Genomic DNA, 13,623 nt, shown 5'->3' on the forward strand with positions numbered 1-13,623 from the left:
CCTCTCCTGGCTTAATTCTAATGTGTGAAAGCAGAGTCAGTCCTTACCCAAAACCTACATACACAGTTCTGTCTGCTCACACAAATGGCTCTATCTGTTCTATCCAGAAATGCAAGCAGTGTTCTGCTATGTTTTCATGATGTCTGGAGCTAAGTTAATATTGTGCAAGGTATCACTACTGAACTTTAAACTAGGCTTTAGGGCCTTTTACTGCTAGCACAGTCTCTTAAGACGTATTTCTACTTACTTTAAACCAAAACTTACACTCCTACTTCATGTCTGTGAGGATTAATATATTTCAGTTTCTCTAAAGGTTCCAGTTCCATCCCTGCATTCCTTCCTGTCTCTGAAGGACTCAGGGAGGCTTTTATTTAATGTATTCCAACAGAAGGGTTTGGGCTGGGAGGGACCTTAAAACCCATCCAGTCCTACCCTGGCACAGGCAGGCACACCTTCCAGTAGAAGACAATGAAGTTCCAGAGAAGAAAGGAATCTCTTCAGTGTCAGGGGAGGCTGTTCCCTGAGGATTGTGCTGATGGCAGCTCCCGTGGGAGGCTGAGGGCTGCCAGAGGGGGCTGAGGGTGGCACTGCAGCCTGGCACAGCTGGGCACTGATCACCTCCCTGCCATGGAAACAGATCCTGAGCTCCAGGTGGGAAGGTGCTTGGGAAGTCAACCCCACAGAATGTAAACACCCAGTGAGTCACAGCAGCTCCTTGCCATCAGTAACCAATTTTAGCAGCAATAAACCAGAGCCTGAGGACAGACTGTGCTCTGCCTTTGGGCCTGAGCAGACCTGTGCCACAGACTTTGGGTTAAATTTCATTATAATCGGGGCTTTTATTATGATCTCACTAGAAGGGAGAGCTGGAGAAGGGCCTGGGTTCCTGGTGGGTGCCAGTGAGCCCGAGGTCACCAGGAGACCTTGCAGGGAGGTGGCTGGGGCTGATCTCTGGGGCAGTGGGGCTGGGCAGCACTGGGCTCCCACTGCCCCACAGTGCCCAGCTGTGCCCAGCACTGGGGCTGGCTGTCCCAGACCAGCACACAGGGCTGATCTCAGCCTGAGTGGGGCTCTCAGTCCTGCCCAGCACTGGGTCTGGCTGTCCCAGGCCAGCACACAGGGCTGATCTCAGCCTGAGTGGGGCTCTCAGGCTGGGCAGTGTCAGAATTCAGGACACCCCTCTGGCTGTCCTGGACTGCCAAACCCCTGCCAGGGGCTCAGAGACCCGGGCACAGAGCCAAGAATGCCCCTGTGGGTTTGATTGTGACCCGTGGAGCAAGTTACCAACCTTAGATGAAGCTCTGCAAGCCATGACAGTTTAAATAGAATGTTAGTGAACTTATCACAGGGTGAAAAATAGATTTTTGGGGTTTTTGGAAAGGAGGTTCAGGGGGCAAGATGGAGGAAGAATCTGGGCATGTCCAGCCTTTCTCATTCTTCTTCATGTTCTCCATCTTCCGCTGTGATGGTGGCAGTTTTAGATTGGTTTAGAGTGGAAGCTCACTGTCTAACATAGGTGATAGGTGTCGGGAAGTTATTGTAAACACTGTACACATAGTTTTTTGTATAAAAGATAACATCGCCTTGGGGGCAGGCAGAGTGCCTGGACTGTCCTGCTGAGCGACCTTGGCAGGTCAGGAGAAAGAATTTTATAGATAAGATAAATAAACAACCTTGAGAATGAGAATTGAAGAGCCCTGCTTCCTTTGACTGCCGGGCTGGGAACAGAGACTTTGTGACACATCTCGGGGTCACTGTGAGCAGCAGAGTCCCAGGAGGGCAGCGCTGGCCTCCCAGCAGCCCCACACTGCCCAGTCCTGGCCAGCACTGCGGCTGGGTGTCCCAGTCAGCAGGCAGTGATGGGCTGCAGGTGCTGCACAGGCTGGGGGAGTTTAATGCCAATCCCCCTGCTTCAGCCTTGACAGGATATATTCCATGCACACTTCCATGTATTCTGTGTTTTAGCCTTGACAAGATGTATTCCATGCACACTTGTCACAGACAACTTTTATGAAAAATCCTTTCCTTAGGATTTTTTCTCCTGAGAAGCTGAGATGCCTCAGGAAAAAAATGCAAACAATGGTTATCTGCTGCTGTGGAATGCAACAGGTGCATCTGGGATTGGTCTCATGTAGTTGTTTCTAATTAATGGCCAATCACAGTCAGCTGACTCGGACAGAGAGCCGAGCCACAAACCTTTGTTATCATTCTTTGCTCTCTGTTGTTAGCTAGCCTTCTGATGAAACCTTTTCTTCTATTCTTTTAGTATAGTTTTAATGTAATATATATAATAAAATAATAAATCAGCCTTCTGAAACATGGAGTCAGATCCTCATCTCTTCCCTCATCCTCGGACCCCTGTGAACACGGTCACACACACTTCCATGTATTCCCTGCTTTACCCTTGACAAGATGATTCCATGCACACTTTCTCCACCACTGAGAGCAGGGCTTTGAACACCTGCACCTCCCACACCTGTGCTGTGCTAATCCCCAGCATTGCAGTGATCAGCCTGCCCAAGATTCACAAATTGGTGAAAAATTCTTCTCCCAGTGCTGACATTCTCATGGCCAGCATCTGCCGCTGGTCCCATTGCCATGACTCCAGTTGTGTACAGAGCAAAAATCAGGTCAGTCCTGCAGCACCAGAAAGCTGCAAGAAGCCAAAGGTGACCCCACGGTCATGACGTGAGCTGGGCTGGAGCTGGGGGTCTGTGCTGGAGGCTCACAGGGGTGGTGGGGTCACACAGCCCAGAAAGACAGCAGAAATTGTGTTAAAATTGAAGGGCAAGCTCATCAGCTGGTGCCAACTGGAATTACTGCACAGACCTGGATGATAAAGTTCTACCTGAGAGTTGTGAATTTTCTCAATGATAGAGCCTCAGGCTGGGCTCAGCTGGGACAGCAGCAGCAATTTGCCCATGGAAAGGGAGCTCAGGCCTTGGCAGGGGCTGCCCAGGGAGCTTTGCAGTGCCCATCCCTGTAGGTGTGCCCTGGAGGTGGCACTGAGTGCTCTGGGCTGGGGACAAGGTGTCCATGGGGCACAGCTGGCACTCCATGATTCTGCTCTATGATTCTCTGATTCTGTGGTCTTTAAGGTCCCTTCCAATCCACACCATTCCATGATTCCATGACTCTGTGTATGCCTTTTTTATGGTCAGATGTGGCCTTGTGCTTTGCACACTGTATGTGGTTAATTTGGAGAAATGCCCATACCCTGAGTGATGTCACAGCATAAATATTTGAACCAAACATAATTTCCTCTATTGATTTCCCTCCCACAAAAAGGTCTAATGGAGAATGAGGCTGTGCCTGCTTTCTTTGCTAAAAAAAGAATGAATAAATACCTCAATAAAGTCTAAAATATTCTATGGCAGAGTGCTGGATACCCACGCTATTGTGCCAGGGATATCAGCAATTTCCATCAGTTAATTAGGGAGCAGAGCCCACAGGGATCACAGGGATCAGCCAGGGGTTATCAGTGAGAACAGTTATTCTTGTGGGCACAAAGGGGAGTTAAAGATTAACCACAAAAGCAGATGAAGCTCCCAGAGACTGGCAGCTTTAAGGAGCAGCTCTGAGGGGCTGCAGAGGAGCTGACAAGGGAGGGAGGCCCCACCTCGAGGTGAATTCCTGCCTGATGCACCATCCCAGACAGGCTGGGCAAGCTGTGAGACCACCACCCGGGGGGTTTGCCACAGGCCTGCCTGGGGCTCCCAGGCACAAAGGGAAAGGCACAGCAGAGAATCAAGGAATCAGGAACTGGTTTGGGTGGCAGGGACCTGAAGGATCATCTCCTTCCAGCCCTGCCATGGCAGGGACACCTCCCACTGTCCCCAGTGTCCAGCCTGGCCTTGGGCACTGCCAGGGATGCAGGGGCAGCCCCAGCTGCTCTGGGCACCCTGTGCCAGGGCCTGCCCACCCTGCCAGGGAACAATTCCTCATGGCCAAGATCCCACCCAGCCCTGCCCTCTGGCACTGGCAGCCATTCCCTGGGTGCTGTCCCTCCAGCTCCTGTAAATGGTTTCTCTGCCACTTTAATGGTTCCGTGATCCCCGGGGCAGGGAGGTGGTGGCAGGGATCCCCCAGACCTCCCCAAGGCAGTGGGTCCTGGCTCTGACTGAGCTTTGCTGAGGTTCCTCTGCAGAGGCCGTGCAGGAGAGCAGCCTCTCACGGGGACTCGATTTCTGGGCTGTCCTCCTGCTCCAGGAAAAGGAGGAATGTGACAAAAGGAAGAAGAATGGAAGAAAAAAACTTTTCATGAAGGTCTGACACGGCACCAAGAGCCTCTGGGTGCATCTGGCATGGGGCAGCCTGTGTGACTCTGTGGAGATGGTTCCTCTCCTTGGGGACCTGGGGAGCCCCCAGTGCAGCCTGAGGCCACAGCGTGATGGGGGCAGCAGGGACTGCAGCATCCCTCATCCACATCTGCATCCCACCTCCCTCATCCTGCATCCCCATCCCCATCTGCATCCCACCTCCTTCATCCTGCATCCACATCTGCATCCCACCTCTGTCATCCTGCATCCACATCTGCATCCCACCTCCCTCATCCTGCATCCAAATCTGCATCCCACCTCCTTCATCCTGCATCCCCATCCACATCTGCATCCCACCTCCCTCCTCCTGCATCCACATCTGCATCCCACCTCCTTCATCCTGCATCCCCATCCACATCTGCATCCCACCTCCCTCCTCCTGCATCCACATCTGCATCCCACCTCCTTCATCCTGCATCCCCATTCACATCCCCATCCACATCTGCATCCCACCTCCTTCCTCCTGTATCCACATCCTCATCTGCATCCACATCTTCATCTCACCTCCCTCCTCCTGCATCCACATCTGCATCCCCATCCATATCTGCATCCACATCTGCATCCCACCTCCCTCCTCCTGCATCCACACCCACCTCCTGCATTTGCATTTTCCACATCCCCCACCTGCCTCTTGCATCCTGCAGCTGCCTCCTGACCCTGGATTCTGCATCTCATCCCATCTCCTGCCTCTACATCTGCCTCCCTCACCCTGCATCCACATCCCACATACCACATCTGGCATCCCACATCCCGCATCCTGCATCCTGCATCGCATCCCATATCCTGCATCTCACATTTCACATCCCATATTCCACATCCCACATTCCACATTTCACATCCCGCATCCCACATCCCTTATCCCACATCCCGGATCCCACATCCCACATCCCGCATCCCACATCGCATCCCGTATCCTGCATCTCCCATTTCACATCCCACATCCCACATTTCACATCCCGCATCATATCCCATATCCTGCATCTCACTTTTCACATCCCGCATCCCGCATTCTGCATCGCATCCCATATCCTGCATCTCACATTTCACATCCCATATCCCACATCCCGCATCCCACATCTCACATCCCGCATCCCCCGTCCCCACCCCGCGCTCCCCGGGCCGCTCGGGCCCCGCCGCCCCGCTGGCCCCGCAGCCCCGGCAGAGGGAGGCATCGAGCCGCGCTCCGCCGCTCGCCCCGCGGGGCCGGGCCCGGCACGGGGCAGGGGGGCTGCCCAGGGGACCTCGGCCCGCTCCTTCCCTCTCGGGGGCACACGGCACCCAGCTCGGGCCCCGCGGCTGTCCCCGAGACCCCAGTTACCCTTGGGGCTCCCAGTTACCCTCCTGAGCACCAGACTGGAGATGCTGCCCCAGGAGCTCGGGCTGGCGCTGCCTGTCCCAACCTGGCCACGGGCCCATGGAGGGGTTGGGCACAAGGAAAACCCACAGTGTCTCCTCCATGCCAGACCCAGAGGCTCTTTGGGAACCCAAGGGCTGAAAACCCAAGGTTTGGGCATAAGGAAAACCCACAGTGTCTCCTCCATGCCAAACTCAGGGTCTGTCTGGGGACCCAAGGGCTCAAACTCCAAGGTTTAGGCACAAGGAAAACCCACAGTGCCAGACCCAGAGGCTGTCTGGGCACCCAGGGGCTCTCCTGTGGGTTTGTCTCACCCTTTTTGAGGCTGGGGAAGCCTCTGCCACCCACGGTGTGTCCCAGAGCTCCTTCCCACGGGACAGGGTCTGAGGGCAGCTCTGAGGGGGAGGACAGGGGGTCTCAGCTGTGGACAAGGCTCTGCCAGGATCTCTGGGCAGGGATTGTCTCAGAAGTGGCACCTGGGGACACGGCATGGCAGTGCAGGGGGGTGGAATGAGATGGCCTTTAGGGTCCTTTCCAAGCCAAAGCTGTCTGTGATTCCGTGATTCCCACTCTAAACGGGCCAGCTGAGGAGGCAGAGCCGCAGCATCCCCTGGAAGCTCCAGCAGCCTCATTAGCGCCTGCTAATTGTGGAATGGCTGCTGTTTCCAGCCGTGCAGACTGAGCCAGGCAAAACGCTCCAGGTGAAGCAGAGACAAAGCAGGGAGGACAGAACTGGTGCAATTTTAGAGAGAAACCACCTGGTTTCTGGCTCAAACAGCAGCTGAGCCCAAAAGCCACAGTTCCGTGAAGGTCCCTTGACAAACCCAGGAGTTGCTCCAGCGTCAGCTCCTGTTTGGGACCCCAGCCCAGGTGTGCAGGGTGGCCCTGCCAGGCCCGGACCCCTCCCCTCCTGTGACCCCCATCCAGCCCCTCACACGCACGGGGCCAAGCCTGGATGGCTGGGGGCCATGGGCTGCCTGGGCCCGGTGGTCCCCGAGAGCTGTGCCTGTCCCCAGGGCCACCAGAGCAGCAGTGCCACGCGGGCATGGCCAGCAGCACCTGGCCCTGCTCCTCCTCAGGCATGGCCCGGGCATGACACGACCCTCGCCCGCCTGGTTCCATCACTGTGGGCACTCTGCAGCCCAGAGCAGAGCAGCTGCCTGAGCAGGGACAGGGACAGGCCCTGGGCCCCACTGTCCCCTCTCCAGCTCCAGAGCTGGGGCTTTGCAGGCTCTGCTCCCTGTCCCTGTATTATTTTTAAAAGAAAACAATGGAGACATGCAGCTCTCTAAGGCAAAAAAGAGGGTGTTTAATTTCTGATGCCAACCTTTATAGATTTTCAAAAGTGACAGTGGATTGGAAGGTGACAGTGCCACCTCTCCAATGACACTGGCCAAACCAACAGTCCATTAAACTTCTTTTCCTCTATAAAAGAATGCAAAACAATAAGTTATTTACATAAAGTGTGTGGGAAAGTTCGTTACAAGAATGTAAACATCAGAAGGCTTAGAAAAGCTTAAAAAGAACAAAGGGACAGCTCCTCTCCCAGCCATCCCTGCTTCCCTGCACAGAGCTGCTGGCTGTAAGGTGGGGAAGGTTCTCCAACAACCATGCCCACATCACACGGAATGGAAGGAGGAGGAGAAAGTCACCTTCAGGCAGCAGCTGCAGTGCAGTGTGCACCCCGAGAGACAGGAGGTGCCAGAGGCCAGCCCGGAGTGCCCCGAACCTGTGCTGTGCCCCATCCCGTGTTCCCTGGCCCCAGCTCTGCACAGCCGTGCTGGATGCTGCAGGGGGCTGGGGAAGGGCCTTATCTCGGCCCTTTTGTGCCACACACCAGCCCTGGGGCCGGCGGGTGCAGCCTCAAATCACAGAGTTATTTACTGGGCTCCCAGCAGGGATGGACAAACTGGGCACGGAGGAGGTCCCTGGGGTACCGGGGCTGGGAGGGTGCAGAACAAGGAGATTTGGGCAGGGGTTTTGGGCACAGGGCTGCAGGTGCTTCCCACACCTGGAAGCAGCTGCCCCGTGGCTCCAGCCTCGTGCCCGGGGCACCTCTGGAACTGAGTGGGGTAAGGTGAGCCCTGTAGGGTAGGGGCAGCTCACCCCCAGCTCTGCTCTGCTCCCTCTGCCTCTCACCACACCAGCACCCACCCAGCTTTTGCCTCTGAGGGTGGAGAAACCCCAAATCAGCAGAGCTCAGCACCAAACCCTGCCTGGTGCAAAACCCAAAGCCATGATTAGGGATGGGCTTGGAGCAGCCAAACCCCAGCACCACTGCAGGAAATCCAGGCACTGATGGGAGCAGCAGGGTCTCAGGGCAGGTGGGGGGTCCCAAGAGAACAAACTGGGTCTGCCCCAGTCACTCCTGCTGGTCTTCCCTCCCTGACTCAGTTTCCCTGCCTGGAAAAGTGGATTTGCTGCTGTTTGGGTAACAAAAAATTGGCTGGTCCTTTTGCCTCATCCCGAGGGTCTGTGGGTCCTTTTGCATCCCCCAAAGGTCTGTGGTCCCCTGGGCATGAACCAGCAGAGGCTGCCCCATTCCAAGCAGAAAGGAAAAGGCACTTCCTTGGGCAGTGCTGGAGCCTCCAGACCCCCTCTCAGGGCCTGTTTGGAAGGGACTTGTGAAAAACCCATGCTCCTGGGGTCACAGGAGATGCTGTGTGAACATTGTGCCTTTGAATTCATGCTTCCCAAAACAGTCCTGCAGGTCACCCTGAACCACGCAGACCCAAAACCTCCCCAGTCCCAGAGGAAGAGGCTGGGCTGGGAGCACAGCAGGAGCTTGGCTGGAGCACACCAGGCTCAGCACCCACCTCCCTGGCCTGGGGCTGGGTTGGTCAGGGGGACACTACGCTCCCACCCCAGACTGGCTGGGCATCACTGTCCCGTCAGAACGTCCAGGCTGGACAGGGCTTGGAGCAGCCTGAGACAGTGGAAGTGTCCCTGTCCTGTTAGAAATGAATGGGCTTTAAGGTCCCTTCCAACCCAAACCAGTCTGGGATGCCATGATGCCATGATTCTAATTAAAGAATTCTAAAGATTTTAAGGAATTCTTTTCATTCTGAGGAACGCTTTATCTTGCTGTGTCCCTGGCTAGGAGCAGGACATGGGACAGCAAACATGTCCCTGTCCTGAAGGGGATCTGCCCCTGCCATGAGCATTTCATGGCATTTCTGGAGAGCAGCCACTCTGCTCTGTGCCTCAGTTTCCCCAAGGGAGCCCTGCCTGTGGCCAGCACAGGGGGAGCAGGGGAGGAGAAGGAGGTCAAGGACAATTCCCTCTCTTAGGGAAACAGGCAAGTTTTCAGCAGCAGCTGGCACCTTCCACTCCCCCTGCCCCGAGACTTGAGCAGGGCAGCAGAAGGGGAATGGAGAGGAGGGGCTGGGTCTCAGGACGTGTCCCACCATCCCTTTGGGAATGCAGAGCTCCTGAGCCTGCCAGGGCTCTGCCCCACAGACAGAGCAGGGTCCTGAGCCCTAGCAGCCCATGCTGCCCTCCTGGTTCTGCTGTCCAGAGCTGCCCTCCTGGTTCTGCTAAGCGAAATAAAGAATCCATTTAAAAAGCTGTCTGTTTTCCCTGGCTGCCCCTCTGGCTCAGCAGAAATGTTTTCTGCTGTGTCAGAGTCTGACTCAGCAGAAAGGGGACACTGCCCTGGGGCCCGGGGCTGCCTTATCTCTGCCCACAAGGCTCCTGTTTGTGCCACCCCAGTTATCACCCCCGAGCATGGCCAGGCTGGGGCCAGCACCGTGACTCAGCACCCTGAGCCTCTGCAAACTCATCCCACCAGTCTGTGATGGCAGAGCCCATAAACATCCCATAAACTGCAGAGAATGGGCTCCAGTCCTGGGCATGGGGGTGAGACCTCTCACCTTGACCCCAAATCTGACCCTGGTCCTGACGCTGGTCCTAGTACTGACCCTGGTCTTGATCCTGGAACTGATCCTGACCCTGGTCCAGATCCTGGGCCTGGAACTGATCCTGGCCCTGGTCCTGATCCTGACCCTGGTCCCCATCCTGGCCCTGGCACTGATCCTGGGTCGGATCCTGACCCTGGTCCCAATCCTGGCCCTGGAACTGATCCTGACCCTAGTCCCCATCCTGGCCCTGGTCCAGATCCTGCCCCTGATGCTGACCCTGGTCCAGATCCTGGCCCTGGTCCCCATCCTGGCCCTGGTCCTGATCCTGGCCCTGGTCCTGATCCTGACCCTGGTCCAGATCCTGCCCCTGATGCTGACCCTGGTCCAGATCCTGGCCCTGGTCCCCATCCTGGCCCGGGTCTCAGAGCTCCCTTTCTGCCTGGGTGTGTGAAGAGGAGCCCCAGAGAGCAGCACGCCCTGGGCTGGGTATAGTGGGGTCTGTGGGGTCTGTGCTCTGTGCCCACCCCAGCTCAGCTGCAGTTTGGGCCTCCCTGGTTCTGCCCAGTGCTGGTGCAGGGCAGAGCTGAGCAGTGAGTGAGTGAGTGATGGAGCTCGGGCCAGCCCTGACTCCCCTGAGGGGCTGGGACGAGCCCCATGGTCTCTGTGGGGGCAGTGGGAGAGGCTCTGCCAGGGGCTGCCCCAGGGACCAGGTCCAGTGCCTCACCTGGGGCAGGGGGAGCTTCCCTCCAGCCCCCCAACAACCCCTCAGCCTCTGCAGGCGGATTTGCCCTGGTTCCACCCCATTTTCAGAGCCCCTTTTGCTACTTGAATAAGAGCCCTGTGTCAGGTTGGGGTCAGGTGTGGAGCCAGGGCAGGTCTGCCCTCCCCAAACCAGCCACAACATGGGAACAGCTCTATCCATTGCCAGCTTTAAGGCAGTAAAGGCACAACAAGACCTATAAAACATGTCCTGACCCAGCTGGTGCCATGCCGTGAGCAGGAGGAGAAAAGGCCTTGCCTGACCTGGAGCCATCCTCACACACAGAAAACCTTTTGTTAGCACGTTCCTCAGCATTGGGAAGTCTAGGACAGCTCTCGTGGTTCCCAGACAATGCTGGGATTTTTTGTGGGGGTATGTGATGGAGGGAAGCTTCTGCAAACCAGTGAGGGACAGAGCCAGCTGGGCCTGTGGCAGGTGCAGTGCTGGGAGCACTGTGAGACCCCTCAGAGCTCACCTGGCCTGGCACCAAGGGTGCTGGAGCTGCTGAGGCAGAGCAAGGCCCTCACTCTGAGGGGTCTGGGGGTACCTGGCTGAGGGTACCTGCTCTGCCCCTCCTGCTGCCAGCACAGCACAGCACAACCAGGCATGGCTCAGGTGTTTTTCCTGCAGCAGGGCTGGGCTCAGGCTGTCCATGGAGCCCTGGGCTCCCCCAGGGGCCAGGGGGACAGGAGCACTGTGAGGGGAGAGCAGCCCCATGGCTGCAGGAGCAGAGGGAAGGGCCCTGAGGAGAGTCCTGTCCCATCCTCCTGGTCCGTGTGAACCCTGACTGGGGCACCGGGCAGGGATGGAGGGGACCCTGAACTCCTGTCCTGGAACAGCTCTCAGCTGCCCGGAGAGGAAACACGATAGGAAAACTCAATGTACCCCATGGACAGGAGAGGAGAAGCTGCAGGGAGAGCTCCGAGCCCCTGGCAGGGCCTGCAGGGGCTCCAGCAGAGCTGCAGAGGGACTGGGGACAAGGCCTGCAGGGACAGCACCCAGGGAATGGCTGCCAGTGCCATGGGGCAGGGCTGGGTGGGATCCTGGCCATGAGGAATTGTTCCCTGGCAGGGTGGGCAGGCCCTGGCACAGGGTGCCCAGAGCAGCTGGGGCTGCCCCTGCATCCCTGGCAGTGCCCAAGGCCAGGCTGGGCGCTGGGGACAGTGGGAGGTGTCCCTGCCATGGCAGGGGTGGCACTGGGTGGGATTTGGGGTCCCTCCAGCCCCAAGCACTGCATGATTCCACATCAGAACCGCATCCTGTGTGGATGGAAATCTGTCCATCCGTCTGTCCAGCCCCCATGCTGACCCTGCCGGCCCCAAACAGCCGGAGCTGCCTGGGCCGGGCTTATCTGGGGCTGCAGCCCGGGGCTATCGGGGCCGGCCCCGGGGAGGGGCTCTGGGCTGCCCGGGCCGATAGAGGGGAGCCTCGGGGGCCGGCCAGGGCGGGGGTCCCGGCTGATGGGCCCGGATGGACCAGCAGCCTGAGCCCCGGGGCCAGGACAGCTCCATGGTGGTTCCCTCAATCTCCCCTCAGTGTCCCCCTCAATGTCCCCTCAGTGCCCCCTCAGTATCCCCTCAGTGCCCCCTCAGTGTCCCCTCAATCTCCCCTCAGTATGCCCTCAGTATCGCCTCAGTGTCCCCTCAATCTCCCCTCAGTGTCCCTCCCTCAGTGTCCCCTCAGTGCTCTCTCAGTGTCCCCTCAGTGTCCCACTCAATGTTCCCTCTCAATGTCCCCTTAGTGTCCCCTCAGTACCCCCTCAGTGTCCCCTCAATCTCCCCTCAGTACGCCCTCAGTATCCCCTCAGTGTCCCCTCAATCTCTCCTCAGTGTCCCCCTCAGTGTCCACTTAATCTCCCCTCAGTGTCCCTCCCTCAGTGTCCCCTCAGTGTCCCCCTCAGTGTCCCCTCAATCTCCCCTCAGTGCCCCCTCAGTGCCCCCTCAGTATCCCCTCAGTACCCCCTCAATCTCCCCTCAGTACGCCCTCAGTATCCCCTCAGTGTCCCCTCAATCTCTCCTCAGTGTCCCCCTCAATGTCCCCTCAATCTCCCCTCAGTGTCCCCTCAATCTCCCCTCAATGTTCCCCTTAGTGTCCCCTCAGTGTCTCTCCCTCAGTGTCCCCTCCAGCCCAGGTCCCTTCTGTGCTGGGATGGAGCCCAGCCAGGGCTGGGGCAGAGCAAATCCTCCAGGAAAGCTCTGCCCTCAGCGAGCCATCCTGCTGGAGCCTGTCTGCAATGAAAATCTGGCTTTTGCCCCTTTCTGGGTGGTTTTGCCGAGTTCTTGTGCTGAGGGATAACTGGGAAGCAGATTCACTAAAATTTAGCTTTTCCTCAGCCATCCTGGCCCTTAGGCCTCACCCTGTCACCACCCTCTGGAGCAGCTCTGGAGCCTCCAGCCCGTGGCACTGGGGTGGCTGCAGTGCCACATCCTGGTGGGTCCCTTTGCAGGGACACAGGGACAGGGACGGACAAACAAACAGGATTGGGACAGGTCTCCTGCTGTGCCCAGAGGTTCCTGGGCATTTCTGCTGCATCCAGCCTCAGCAGTGTCACCCAGGACCCACATTCCAGACCCACGAGATCTCCTATAAAATTAAAGCAATACCATGAAAAGCTCCAAGCCAATTAAAACATCTTTATATGAGAAGTGAGGCATGTGTTGGGATTCCTGGGGTGGTCCTGTGCAGGGCCCGAAGCTGGACACAATGATCTATGTAGGTCCTTTTTCAGGAGGAATTTGCCCATGGAAAGGGAGCTCAGGCCTTGGCAGGGGCTGCCCGGGGAGCTTTGCAGTGCCCATCCCTGCAGGTGTGCCCTGGAGGTGGCACTGAGTGCTCTGGGCTGGGGACAAGGTGCCCATGGGGCACAGCTGGCACTCCATGGGATTTTCCTGGGATTCTGTCCCTTTCAGCTCAGGATATTCCATGTTTCTATGATTACATGGCATGAAGGTCAAACTGGAGCAGTCAGAGCAAGGGCTGCTCCACACCTCTTGGAGTCAGGCCTAAAAGGGTTAAATCTGGATTCTGAAATGAGAGGACTTTGTTAGGGGCAGAGAGGATATCATTTAACCTCCGCTGCATTTTCCCTGGTTGTTACAGCAGAGAAACAAACAGGAATGTCCTTGTGCTGAGAGCAGAGTCCCTTGGTGGGGATAGCACTACAGTTCCAGCCTGCTCTACAATTCCAGCCTGCCTGGGGTCCCCACACCTGTGCTGCCTCTGGTGTGTCCCAGTGTCTCTCTCCCTTCTAAGGAAAAAACTGCATTTCCAGAAAGTCTTTTCCACCATGTTCAGGCAACAACCAGTCCCAGCCAGGGGAAGTTGTTCAAA

This window comes from Melospiza melodia, chromosome 2 (assembly GCF_035770615.1).
Source record: "Melospiza melodia melodia isolate bMelMel2 chromosome 2, bMelMel2.pri, whole genome shotgun sequence".
NCBI classification, from domain to species: domain Eukaryota; kingdom Metazoa; phylum Chordata; class Aves; order Passeriformes; family Passerellidae; genus Melospiza; species Melospiza melodia.